Genomic DNA, 13,818 nt, shown 5'->3' on the forward strand with positions numbered 1-13,818 from the left:
AATATATATATAAAGAAAAAATGCAGCTAGAATACTGTAGGTCAAATTACCAAATCCCACATTTCAAAATATAAATATCTCAGTACAGCGCAAATACATAAAACTCTTTACAGTGAAATACTAAATGCATAAATAAAAGTCCATATAGTGAATGATACAATATACAGTGATCAAGAAAGATCAAAAAGAGTCCACTTGTGCAGTGTGTCTTTAATCAATATATCCAGTGACGATGTGATCCCTTCACCAATGAACTAGTTGGACTCTCACCTCATCGAATGGACCCCTGATAAATCAGATAGGTCAAAAACACATGTTCCCATCAAGGGTGAAGTATAAGGCTACAGCAAACCAAACGGAAGCATTTCCAGATAGAATCTTTTTGATCTTTCTTGATCACTGTATATTGTATCATTCACTATATGGACTTTTATTTATGCATTTAGTATTTCACTGTAAAGAGTTTTATGTATTTGCGCTGTACTGAGATATTTATATTTTGAAATGTGGGATTTGGTAATTTGACCTACAGTATTCTAGCTGCATTTTTTCTTTATATATATATTTTTTATTTTTTACTGTTTCAGTTTTTTTAGCGCTGGTTGACTTTCTCACTATATTTTTGAGTTTGAAAGACCTGAATCCCCTCAGAAAAAAAAAAAATCTATGGCCCTGTCTTTTTTATACTATAAATGTTCCTTTTTATGTTTTGTTAAATGTTCACCCTAATAAAATAAATAATTAAAGCCGCGTACACACGATCTGACTTTCTGACGGGAAATGTTTGATGACAGGCTGTTGGTGGTAAATCCTACCGTGTGTATGCTCCATTGGACAATTGTTGTCGGAATCTCTGCCAACAAATGTTGGCTAGCAGGTTTTAAAAATTTCCACGGACAAATGTATGTTGCACAGGTGTGTATACAATTCCATTGGACAAAAGTCCACAGTGCAAACACGCATGCTCGAAAGCAAGGAGGAGCCAGAAGTGGTCGGTCTTGTAAACTAGCATTCGTAATGAAGAATTACCATTTGTGATGTGGCAAATGAAAAGTGCATTCTATGCATCCAAAAATACAGAAAATATACCAAATCAAATCATTATTATTCAACCAAAAAAATAATGTCAAAGCAATAGCTCCAAGGCCAATAATAAATAACACGTTATCTCCTCCGATTCCGCAACATGTCTGGTTGATGAGTAGCGGAAACAAACTGAAAAGCATGAAATGAAAAGCGCAAACTGAAAAGTATTTTTTCCAAAAAGATTGCATTTGTAAGACCGCTGCGCAAATACGGTGTGATAAAGCATTGCAATGACCGCCATTTTATTCTCTAGAGTGTCTGGAAAAAAAATGTATAATGTTGGGGGGTTCTAAACAATTTTCTAGCAAATAAAAACTGATTTTAACTTATAAACACCAAGTGTAAAAAATAGGCCTGGTTCTTAAGTGGTTAAGGAAGAAGCAACAAAAATTCATTCACACCATATGCCATGCTAAAGTGTTTATTTATTTGCTGTTATTTAATAAGAAATTACATAGAATTCAGTTATCATTTAATTTCATTCAGAACAAATATTATATTCAAATTAAATGTATTTTGGTTTTCTAGAGGACTGTCAGAATCTGGAAATCTTCACACATTGATACCCTTTTTTCTTATGATTGGTCTGGAATGATCATAGTTAATGAAAATGGATGTCCTACAACATCTGACATATATAACATGGAGTAGCTTGTATTCATTTTATTTGGTTTATCTATTTGATTTGGATAGGGTTTATTTTGGAATGTATAATTTTAGATTTTGGTTTGGATAGTGAAGTGAAAGAGAGGTCATAATGGACCAGGAAGGCATCATTATACATGTAGAGCCTGTGATCATTAGGATTGTAGGACAGACTTTGTATTTTCTCCTTTCGCTTAATGAATGGGACACTCAACTTCCCTTCCTGATTAGTTTTGGTATCATACATGTAGAAGATCTCCTCTTTGTTAGTGCTGAGGGCTTGCGTAGCATACAAGACCCCACACACCATGAAAGCATTGCTGACGCCAGGCTTGTACTGGTTGGTGTTCCAGGTCTGCAGTACTACAAGATTAGTATCATTAAGTTTACTGATAACAATATTTCCATGATTCTGCTCAGTTGAATAAATGACCCAAAGACCCTCTTCATCAGCTGAGAAGTCAATGTCCTGCCAATTAGTGTGTGTGTAGGAGAACCTGTTGTTGTATGCAGTACCAGGGACACCACCGTGTCGGGTGATCACATTGTTTGTCAAGTCATATTTACACATGTTCAAGGTGTTATAGCAGTTATAGTACAACATGTTATTGTACAGGATCATTCCGCCACCTTGACCAAGTTCAGTTTGTGAAAATAACTTGCTTACTCGACCTGTATAAAGTATGAGATTATTATATGAAGGGTAGTAGTACAGATAATCTATAATCCTTCCATCAGTTTTTAGAGGAACCAACCACTGGAGATTCTGATCAGCTCCTAGTCGTGAATCTCTCCCCCATCCTCCATACAAATAACTGGATCCCAGCAAGTTTAGTTGAACTACAAATGGTTCACTGATGTTGTTGATGATTTGTCCATCTTCACAAGTACCTGCAAAAGGAACAGATGGATATAAATATTTGCAATATATATATATATATATATATATATATATATATATATATATATATATATATATATATATATATATATAGAGCAGCAAAATGTAAAATCTGAGTCAGCTAGGACTTTGCTAAGAATGTTGTGTTATGTCAGATATTTAACAAGGTGTGGCTTCCAAGGCTTACAGTACAATATCTATAGGTAAATCAGTCTGATAAAATACAGATATATTATATTTATGGATTGTCTTGGTTAGCCATGGACTTTAATGCATATGGGTAAAAAAAACATGATTGAGTGTTATTGTAAGTCCTCTGTCACTTTTGTATGGTTTTTATACATGTTATTTTGTGAAAGAAGAAAAACCTCAAATTGCTTAATACAAGATTTCAGCCTTACACTCAAGTGGGCTTTTGCAATATCTACTCCACCTATATATATATATATATATATATATATATATATATATATATATATATATATATATTATTATTTTATTTTTTGATGTAGCACACCCCTAGAAGAGCCACTGGTGAATTTGGTCCTATTTCACCCATAGAGCACACAAAGTCAGGCACACAGAATTTTCTCCATTCCTCCACTGGCTCCAATGAACAGTCTAGTGCCACGTACACACGATCGGAATTCCAGTTGGAAAAAGCTCTGATGGTTTTCCCGACAGAATTCTAACAGAATTCTGCTCAAGCTGTATTGCCTACGTACAACACGTACAACAGGACTAGCAAAAGACGTACAACACGTACAACGGGACTAGAAAAAGGAAGTTCAATAGCCAGTAGCCAATAGCTTCTGTCTCGTAGTTGAATCTGAGCATGCGTGATTTTTGGCATGTCGGAATTGCATACACACGATCGCAATTTCTGATAGAAAGTTTTTCCGTCGGGAAAATTGAGAACATGCTATCAATTTTTGGCTGGCGGAAATTCGGACAGCTAAATTCCGATGGAGCATACACACGGTCGCATTTTCCGATGAAAAGCTCTCATCGGTCTATTTCTGGCCGGAATTCTGATTGAGTGTACGCGGCATAGGAGTTTCTTTTTGAGTTTTTATTGGGAATGTTTAACTTAGATTAGAGAGGGAGGTTGGGATACCCAGATAAACTGTAGAACTGTGTACCTATGTCTTTCGTGCATGTGTAGGCTGCAATATTTTGTTTTGCTGTATGGTCTTATGGCTGCGCCATCTTTAATGCATCTTTTAGGGTGTGCCCCCCAAATATCTTGTTTGTCTATTGTATGGATTCTGACCAAATCCTTTTGGGCAAGAGCATCCCGCTCCCTCATCAGTGCCTCTCATTAGTGTCCACCTGTTTCATAGGTGGAGACCTTTTAGTTTTCCCATATAGAGGAGTGTATGGCTTCCATGGTTCAGAGAAGCAGGATCTCCCATTCTATGGATAGCGTAGGAACCACTAATCATGGGTTACTTGGGCTTAAGCGCCATAGCAATATGATCTGACCAAATCCCCATATTTTTTGATAATGTTTTTTGAAAATGTTCAGGTGTTTTAAATAACCTTGCAGGAGGTAAATGTCTTTTTTGCATGTGTGCACTGTAATATTGTGTTCTGTATACCTTGAGAACTCCTTAACTTTCTGGCTGCATTGTACACATGGAATGAATGTCTCTCAGCATCTCTAAGCTGATAGTGACTAGTACTCCTTCCAGAGTTTAAAAGTTACACACAGTCACTATTCTTCCACACTGAGGTCATTTATTCACATAACCACAGGATCATCGGTTGCCTACTGTCGATATCCACCTGGCTCTTCCTAGTGAGGGAGATGTAGACTCACACCCAGGGCTATCTTTAATGCAGGACAAAAGGGGCAGCTGGCCCGGGCCCTGTCATTATTTTGGGGCCCAAAACAGCTGCTCCTTGAGCCCGTGCTGCCCGGGAATGTTTGTAGAAGGGCTGGCTGGTGCTAGGATGGGTGGAGGAAAATCCGACACTGCTTTTGGAACCCTACTACAGAGAGCGGTGTCTTCTGCCTCAGCTTTGCCAGGCTGCAAATGTGGAGGGCAGCCTGACTCCTCTGCTCCGCCTGTTACTCTATTCCTGCCCTGGGACTCAGATTTCTCTCTCCCGTCTGGTTTGCTACTATTCCTACTTTGTCCTGCGGGTGGAGAGGCTGGTTGGACTGCTGAACAAAAGAGTTCCAACTGAGTGTGCAGCCCTGTGAGGCGAGTCTGGAGAACTCTGTGGTATGGGGAGCCCAGTAGCAAGGTCAGAACTATTGCAAGTTCCTTAGTTTACTGACAGTGCTTTGTCTCCCCTTTTGCAGCCCTGCAGAACATCTCTCGTGATGTTCAGCAGGGAGAGAGTGGAGACATGCGTGATGTTCTGCAGGGCAGGGAAAGAGGAGACGTGTGTGATGTTCTGCAGGGCAGGAAGAGAGGAGAAATGTGATGATCTGCAGCAGGGCAGGGAGAGTGGAGACAGGTGTGATGTTCTGCAGGGCAGGGAGTGAGGAGACATATACAGTATAATGATTTGCAGCAGGGTAGGGAGAGAGGAGACATGTGTGATGATTTGCAGCAGGGCAGGGGGAGAGAAGACATGTGTGATGCTCTGCAGAGCAGGGAGAGAGGAGACATGTGTGATGATCTGCAGGGCAGGGAGAAAGGAGATGTGTGATGTTCTGCAGGGCAGGGAGAGAGGAGACATGTGATGATCTGCAGCAGGGCAGGGAGAAATGAGACAGGTGAGATGATCTACAGGGCAGGGAGAGAGGAGATCGATGTGATGATCTGCAGGGCAGGGAGAGAGGAGACAGGTGTGGTGATCTGCAGGGCAGGGAGAGAGGAGACGGTAATGATAAGCAGTAACCTCTAGCAACTAATGGGTGAGCAGTAATGATAGGCAGTAACCTCTAGCAACCAATGAGTGAGCAGTAATGATACTGTATATAGTCATGTCTAGCAACCAATGAGTGAGCAGTAATAATGGGCAGTAACCTCTAGCAACCAGTAAGTGTGGACCAGTTCTTTGTTTACATTATTAAAGTGTCTTTTAGATAAGTCTATGTGCTATGGTATGTTGTGGGTAAAGAGCGAAATTGCATGGCGGGCCCAAAGAAAAAAAATTGCCCAGGGTCCAATCAGTATTAAAGACTGCCCTGCTCACACCACCATAGGACAGCTGGACTCTTTCCAACTTCCTCCCAGCTTTCTCCTGTGAGCTTCTCCAGACCTGACTTAAGCTTGCAAATAACCCCCCAGCTAAGCCTAGCTGGAACCTCTGTGTATTCCTGATGGCTCCTTCAGACTTCAGAGTCCCCTGCACAAGGATCTTCTCCTGCAGGACTGAATCCAGGAACTCTGCACCCTGCTGCTCAGGCCTCAGACTATTTATGGGCTCTCTCTCCCCACCTACTGGGCACACCTCCCCAGGGATTGGCTATAGTCCCATAAATATTCAGGATGCCCACTCTGTCCTTTCTCTCAATATTTACAGCTGCTTATATAGAGCCATCAATTTACATAATGCTAGTGTATATATTGTACATTCACATGTCATTGCCCTTAAAGAGGAAGTAAACCCTGATGGGTTTACTTCCTCTTTGATTCCCTGCAAAGGTAGGCATCGCATAGTAGTCCATTATGTGTCACTTACCTGACACCGCTGTCCCCTGTAGTCCGGAGCGTCCATCTTTTCGGTGGGCCTCGCTGCTCCGCCGCTGTCATGCGCACGGGAGCCGCCACTCGCGGCATATCGCCGTTGACAGCGGTGCGTTCAGTGCGCCTGCACGCCACTGTCTACGGCGCATGCGCCGTAGACAGCAGTGCCTGTCTTTCGGCAAATATCTCCTAAACCGTACAGGTTTAGGAGATATTTCTTGGACCTACAGGTAAGCCTTAATCTAGGCTTACCTGTAGGTCAAAGTGGTTTGTAAGGGTTTCCAACCACTTTAAAGGGGTTGTAAAGGTAAATGTTTTTTCACCTTAATGCATTCTATGCATTAAGGTGAAAAAAAATCTCACACTGCCGGCGCCCCCAGTCCCCCCGTTTTACTTACCTGACCCCTCGAAAGTCCCGCGCTCGCCCCCGCTGTCCTCTTCGCCGCTCAGCCTGGCCACTGATTGGCTGGAGTGGATGGATTGAAAGCAGTGCAGCCATTGGCTCGCGCTGCTATCAATCAAATCCAATGAGGCTGTGTGCCGGGGCAGGGCAGTGTGATACAGCAAGCAGCTATAGCTGCCAGCTGTATCATGGGAGCACGCTCGCAGGTGCTTCTCACCATGCGAGGGAGCTCGCATGAATGTGAGAAATACCTGCGGGAGGAAGCAGAGACAGCCGCCGAGGGACACCAGAAGACCAGGTTCGGGGCCACTCTGTGCAAAATGAGCTGCACAGTGGAGGTAAGTATAACATGTTTGTTATTTAAAAAAATTAAATAAAATTACTTTACAATCCCTTTAAGGAGCTTACAATCCAAGGTCGCTAACTCCACATTCATACATACACATACTAGGGCCAATTATCCTACCAGCATGCTTTTGGAGTGTGGGAGGACATACAGGCAGAACAGGCTATCTCCCTGCAGGTAACAACTGGAAGGTAAGTATATAGTGATGAAGAGAGGCATTTAAGTAAACTTGTTGCTTTGCCATACATAGGGGAAGTGAGGTATGAGGTAAGGAAAAGTCTATTTTAAGGCTGCTTGAAGTATATGTAAACCATGATCTTTTAAAAGGACACATTCAGTAAAAAAAAAGGCAAAACATTTGTGGATAGATATAAAAAACTATTATGAATGCCTTTGCTTCCCCTTTTTTTTTTATAAATTAACTAATTCTCTCTGTTCTCAGCTGCATAGAGAGGTGAGGGTGGAGAAACAGTAGTGCACTGATCTTCCCAGTGAATGACTGTGCATGGGGGCATGTCAGGACAAGTCTAATCGTTGGAGGAGAGCACATTGAGTTCACAGCACAACCAGCAAACTGAACACGCTCTCCCGCCTAGCGTGGTTAGTTTTTAAAAGGGAAGCAGAGGAATTGGCAGGAACACCAATGATTTCACACAAAGGAAGCAATGCATAGAGAACAGGATACTTTTTTCATACAAATACCTGGTACAGCAGGCACATATCAGGAATATGAAATGTTGGGTTTAAATATTCTTTTAGGCAAAGACAATCATTTAACTCTTGCAGTGCTGGGGAACGCCACTGCAAGGATATTTGTTTTTTTTTCCCCAGAGTTCACCTTTAGACCCGGTTCACACTGCTGCGGGGGGAGATCCGGATGTGATTCGCACAGCAAATCACATCCGATCTCCGTAGCGCTGCGAGTTCAGCCATACAGATAGTATGGCTGAATTCGCAGCGCTCCCGCAGCAAACTCGCACGGGACCCTTTTTTGGGTCCGCAACAGAATCGGATCACATGGGGGTTCACACCATGCGATCCGATTCCTGTGCGAGTCGGCAGATCGCACTGCGATATGCCGACGGAACTGGGGGTGTCATTAACATAACATTGACACTCCCAGCCGTCCACATAGGGCAGTGTGAACTGCCGGCGGGAGGTGTGCGATGCGGGTAAACGCCGCGGATTCGCGGCGTTCCCGCATCGCTATAGTGTGAACCCGGCCTTAAGGCAATAATTGTTTCTTATGCGCATTTTTATTGGTCCATCTGAGGTAGGAATGGACAGGGGAGAGAGGGAATCACCTACAAAGTGTAGATAATGACTGTTTTTTTAAAAACACAAAACTGTCAACTCACATTGTTAAAAGGTCAACAGGCTCATCAATAAAGAAGTCCATCCGTGCGATGGTTAGATCTGTGCATGGTGTTGCAGTTCCTCTGACACACAGACTGGCTTGAGAAAGGAGTGTGGATGCTCTGAAACGTGTACCCAATCACACCCGGCTGTCATGTCTACTAGCGTGTATTCCAAGGTGGTTCCTGAAAGCCGGTGTTATGCAGAAAACTTCAGCGCGCCACTTTCCCCAACCAGCCGGCGACTCTCCAGCAGCAATAATTGGAGTTTTCTACGAGTTTGATGTTTTGACAGAACACCGGTAGCGTATACAGTATGGTACATGACGAGTTGGCGGTTTTGACAGAACACCGGCAGCGTATACAGTATGGTACATGACGAGTTGGCTGTTTTGACAGAACACCGTCTAATGAGGAAAAAAGTTGTCCTCGTCTTGGAGGCGGCCATGCTGTTGGTTACTAGAGGGCTTACTAACAATGTCCACTCATTATTTTGTGTACCATGAATACAGTACACGCTGCTGGTGTCCTGTAAAAACAGCCAACTCATCGAAATCTGCTGGAGAGTCACCGGAAGTGACGTGGTTGGAGATTTTAGCGAGTTGGAGTTTTTGACAGAACACCAGAAGTTTGGAACACCATCTATCCAGATACACAGAGCTGGCCAGAGAACAAAGGGATGGAGACATCACACACAAAACAGTGGTCTTCTTTATTGATGAGCCTGTTGACCATTTAACATAGGTACTAGCCACTCTCCCCTGTTTGTTTTAATTACAGAGGTTTCTTCTGCTCTGGGGACTGCTGCCACAAGTGTTATGGACTATTTCTAGAGACTTTTATGGACTCAGTTATATTATAATATATGTTTATGGGGTTAACCAGATTGGATTGTGCACTTATTTTTTCTTTTTATAGGGTGGGAAAGGAGGAGAATAAATCATAAAAGAAGTGAATAGATGGAAGTATAGAAGAGTAATAAAAAATTAAAGGAGACTGATCATTGAGAGAAAGATAGCGGTCATGGATAAAATTGGAGGATTACTATAGAGGAGGATGTTCAAAGAAGAAACAACGTGGGCATGGATGAAAGTGGAAGACTATTCACAGCGGAAGAGTGGAACAGTTAGTATAATGCCACTTACACACGACCGGACTTTCTGGCAGAAAAGGTCAGACGAAACCATTTCATCGGATATTCCGATCGTGTGTGGGCTTCAGCTGACTTTTTTTTTCAAAAAGTCTGAAGGACCTAGAAATAGAACATGCCTTAAATCTTTCCGACTAAATCAATTCCTATCGGGAAAATTGTTTGGCTGTATGCTAGTCTGATGGACCAAATACAACGCAAGGGCAGCTATTGGTTACTGGCTTTTGAACTTCCTTTTCTAGTCCCATTGTACGTCATCGCGTTTGAATTCCATTCAGTCGGAATCTCCATCGGAAAGACCATCAGTGTTTATTCTGACGGAATGTCCAGTCGTGTGTACGCGGCATAAGACTACACAGCCTGCGGTACAAAGCCAGGAGCAACCACAGCTCAAAGAGGGTGGTGGATTATTCTTTCTGAAGACATAAAGTGCAATGTATGCAAAAACCTTACAGCACTGCAAACAGGACACAAAAAGTGAGAGTAGCACAAGCAGATTCTGATATTACATATACACTATATTAAAAAAAGTATTGGGATGCCTGCCTTTACACGCACATGAACTTTAATGGCATCCCAGTCTTAGTCTATAGGGTTCAATATTGAGTTGGCCCACTTTTATAACAGCTTCAACTCTTCTGTAAAGGCTGTCCACAAGGTTTAGGAGTGTTTCTATGGGAATGTTTGACCATTCTTCCAGAGGTGCATTTGTGAGGGGAGGCACTTGTGAGGGGAGGCGAGAAGGTCTGGCTTGCTGTCTCCGCTCTAATTCATCCCAAAGGTGTTCTATCGGGTTGAGGTCAGGACTCTATGCAGGCCAGTCAAGTTCCTCCATCCCAAACTCACTCATCCATGTCTATATGGACCTTGTTTGTGCACTGGTGCACAGTCATGTTGGAACAGGAAGGGGAGCATAAAATTGTTGATAATGTCGATAATGTCTTGGTATGCTGACACCTTAAGCGTTCCCTTTACTGAAACTAAGATGCCAAGCCCAACCTCTGAAAAACATCCCCACACCATAATCCACCCTCCACCAAAATATTTGAACTAGCGTACAAAGCCCAAAAAAGGTCCATAAAGACATGGATGAGTGAGTTTGGGGTGGAGGAGTTTGACTGGACTGCACAGAGTCCTGACCTCAATCCAATATATAACACCTTTGGAAAAAATTAGAGCGGAGGCTGTGAGCCAGGCCTTCTCGTTCACATCAGTGCCTGAAATGTGCTTCTGGAAGAATGGTGAAACATTCCCATAGACACACTCCTAAACTTTGTGGACAGAAGAGTTGAAGCTGTTATAGCTGCACAGATGGCCCAACTTAATTTTGAACCCTATGGACTAAGACTGGGATGCCATTAAAGTTCATGTGTGTGTAAAGGCAGGCGTCCCAATACTTTTGGTAATATAGTGTATCTGAAAGTGATATTAAAGGCTCAGATTTAAAAAACAAAAAACAAACATGTCATATTTATCTGCTCAGCTCCACGCAATGGTTTTGGCCCTTCCCCCTGCTGAGTCCCCCTATAGCAAGCCGCTTGCTATGGGGGTACGTGTGCGTGCTCGCTCCCTGTCTTATAGACACACAGAGCATGGCTCATCCCCGCCCTCAGCTCTCACCTCCCTGGCTGTGATTGACAGCCAAACTGAAGAAAATGGCTGCACGGGTACATTATGAGTAAGCACAGTTAGCCGCGTGAAACGCGATTACCTCTGTCACCAGCTGATGTATCTGCGATGTGTGTCATGCACTTCTCTTTTTACCAAAAATTTTACTTTTTGTACACGTCAGTGTGCAGCTATTTTCTTCATTTTGGCTGATTACGGCAGACGAGCCGAGACGTGCACCCGAACAAGGAGTCCCACCCCACCTAACCACACCTGGAGTGGTGTCTTTCTTTGCTCTCTTGTGATTGACAGCAGTGGGAGCCAAAAAGGAGGGGGAGACCCAGGAGAGACCCTGCTCCCGTTCACAGTGCTGGATCAATATCGGGTGCAGGTATGTATGGGGGTGGGTATATTGGGGGGGGGGGGGAGCAGCACACATAAGGTTTTTACCTTCATGCATAGAATGCATGAAGGTAAAAAAAACTTCAGCCTTTATTAATTCTTAAGGAAGAACCACCTTCAGAGCAAATTCTCTAACCTACACAACTGTGTTCTCCATGAGAGCTTCCATAGACATTATACTCCAATTTTGTATTGTCCCCTGACCAGATTTGGCCCAAAAGTCATCTTGTGTTTACAAAAATTAGGCAGGAATAACAGGAATTCCTACAAATGCTAGTTGCCAGCCTGTTTTGTTTGCCCACCTAACTCATTTTTGTATTTAGATTTGATCCAGTACAAGTATTCAGATCAGAAAATCAAAGCTAATTTCCTCTAATTCATAAAGACTGTCACAGACAGATTTTGCAAAAGCGTCTCTCATGCAGGGCTGGACTGAGACAGAAATTTGGCCCTGGACTTCATCCAGACCGGCCCACTTACATTTTGAGTGTCCCATCAGCACTCACTTACATCAGAGTGTCCCATTACCAGCCCCCTTAAATCAGAGTGTCCCATGAGCAGCCCCCTTATTTTACAGTGTCCCATGAGCAGCCCCCTTATATCACAGTGTCCCATGAGCAGCCCCCTTACATCAGAGTGTCCCATCAGCACCCCCTTACATCAGAGTGTCCCATAAGCACCCCCTTACATCAGAGTGTCCCATCACCAGCCCCCTTACATCAGAGTGTCCCATCAGCACCCCCTTACATCAGAGTGGGCCACTGAGCCATTGGCCCACCGGAAAACTCCCGGTAGTCCCGATGGCCAGGACATGCCTGCTCTCATGTGTTGTAAAAGTGGAAACAAATGTTCCTGTCAAGAACTTGAACAACAAGTGATGAACCTTGGTCAGGTCAGGGAAAAAGTTTGGCCCAACATTCCAATATAATTACAGAAAAAAGGACAAGGATTCCCCACTACTAGACTTTTAAGGCACAAGTATACCAAAATACAGGATTCTGATGTTAAAAAATACTAGTAAAATTTTTTATTTTTACAGTACTGTACACTGTCAATACATAATAGAATGTGATCAAACAGTGATTTGTCCAGTGATAGTCCCCTACAAGAGTTTCAGGATCACGTCCTTTCATCAGAGGTGTGTGTATATAAAGCAATTCGGACCGAGAATGGATATACTGTTCAGTATACAAGTGATGATTGCCAAAAGATTAAAAAAACTTGCAGCAGGTCCATCCAAATGTCAGGGTGAGGCAAAATGACCAGTGGCGGCTGGTGCTCAATTCTCTTGGGGGGGGGGGGGGCGGGGGCGGCTCGCAGCCCCCACTCAACCAACAACCCCCCCCAGCCAGCCATCTACCCTGGGCACTCAGTTGATTGACACTTCCCCCTCACCCCACACTGTCGCTGAATTGATCGATCGCCGCTTTGCTCGCCCATTGCCTGCCAGACCCCCTGCTAGCCCCGCACTTACCCCATCCAGGTTGTGGCTTTGGTGGCTTCCCCCTGCATCTCCTCACAAGTCCCGGCGGTCGCTTCTCTTTTCAGCCAGTCAAGATTTAGGACTCGCGGCCAATTGGGTCCTAGGACTCACTTCCTGATTGGCTGGGAGGAGAAGCAACTGGGTGGGCTCAGGTTGCAGTGCTCTGTACCCCAAGCCCACCCTTTTTAAAGCCAATTAGAGCAAATCAGGCTCTAATCATATGCTTAAAAAAAAAACCATTGAAATTTCATGTGTCCAGCGTCCTACATTGAGATTAGGTCCTGTATGAGCATCCGCCACTGAAAATGACCCTATATCAGTGCCTGGGAAAAACCTGACAATGACAACCCAGAATCGCAGGCTGGCATTGGGTCGGGAGTCCCAGAGATGTTATCTGTAAAGATAGTCAGCACTTAGCAGTGCTAGCCAGGGAGAGAGAGATGGTAATATGCCATGCATACAGGGTCTGGTTCCAGAAAGAAAGCTTTCTTTTCAGAACCAGACCCTGTATGCATGGCTTTTTATGTATTAACAGTGTACAGTACTGTTCTTGTATACCTTGTTTTTACTGTTCATGCTGTATGAATATTAGCCGTATTCTTCATAACATTGTTTTCAATAAAATTTGTACTACTATTTTTTAACTTAAGAATCCTGAATTTTGGTATACTAATGTCGCGTACACACGATTGGAATTTTGGTCGGAAAAAGCTCTGATGGTTTTCCCGACGGAATTCCGACTGGGTTTCGCTCAAGCTGTCTTGCATACACACGGTCACACCAAATTCCGAC

At 43.4% G+C, this 13,818-nt stretch overlaps 1 pseudogene across 1 annotated transcript in view; it reads right to left on the minus strand.

Annotated features, from left to right (window-relative positions):
• Positions 1-1,491: 1,491 nt before the first annotated feature.
• Positions 1,492-13,818, minus strand: part of LOC143982480 (olfactomedin-4-like) — a 34,430-nt pseudogene continuing 22,103 nt past the window's right edge. The window contains exon 5 of the transcript XR_013274466.1: positions 1,492-2,622. The product of XR_013274466.1 is annotated as an olfactomedin-4-like (transcript). The remainder of the gene's footprint in view (positions 2,623-13,818) is intronic.

Source organism: Lithobates pipiens, unplaced genomic scaffold (genome assembly GCF_037356315.1).
Source record: "Lithobates pipiens isolate NorthernLeopardFrog02 unplaced genomic scaffold, aLitPip1_a1.2 Scaffold_1, whole genome shotgun sequence".
In the NCBI taxonomy this organism is placed as follows: domain Eukaryota; kingdom Metazoa; phylum Chordata; class Amphibia; order Anura; family Ranidae; genus Lithobates; species Lithobates pipiens.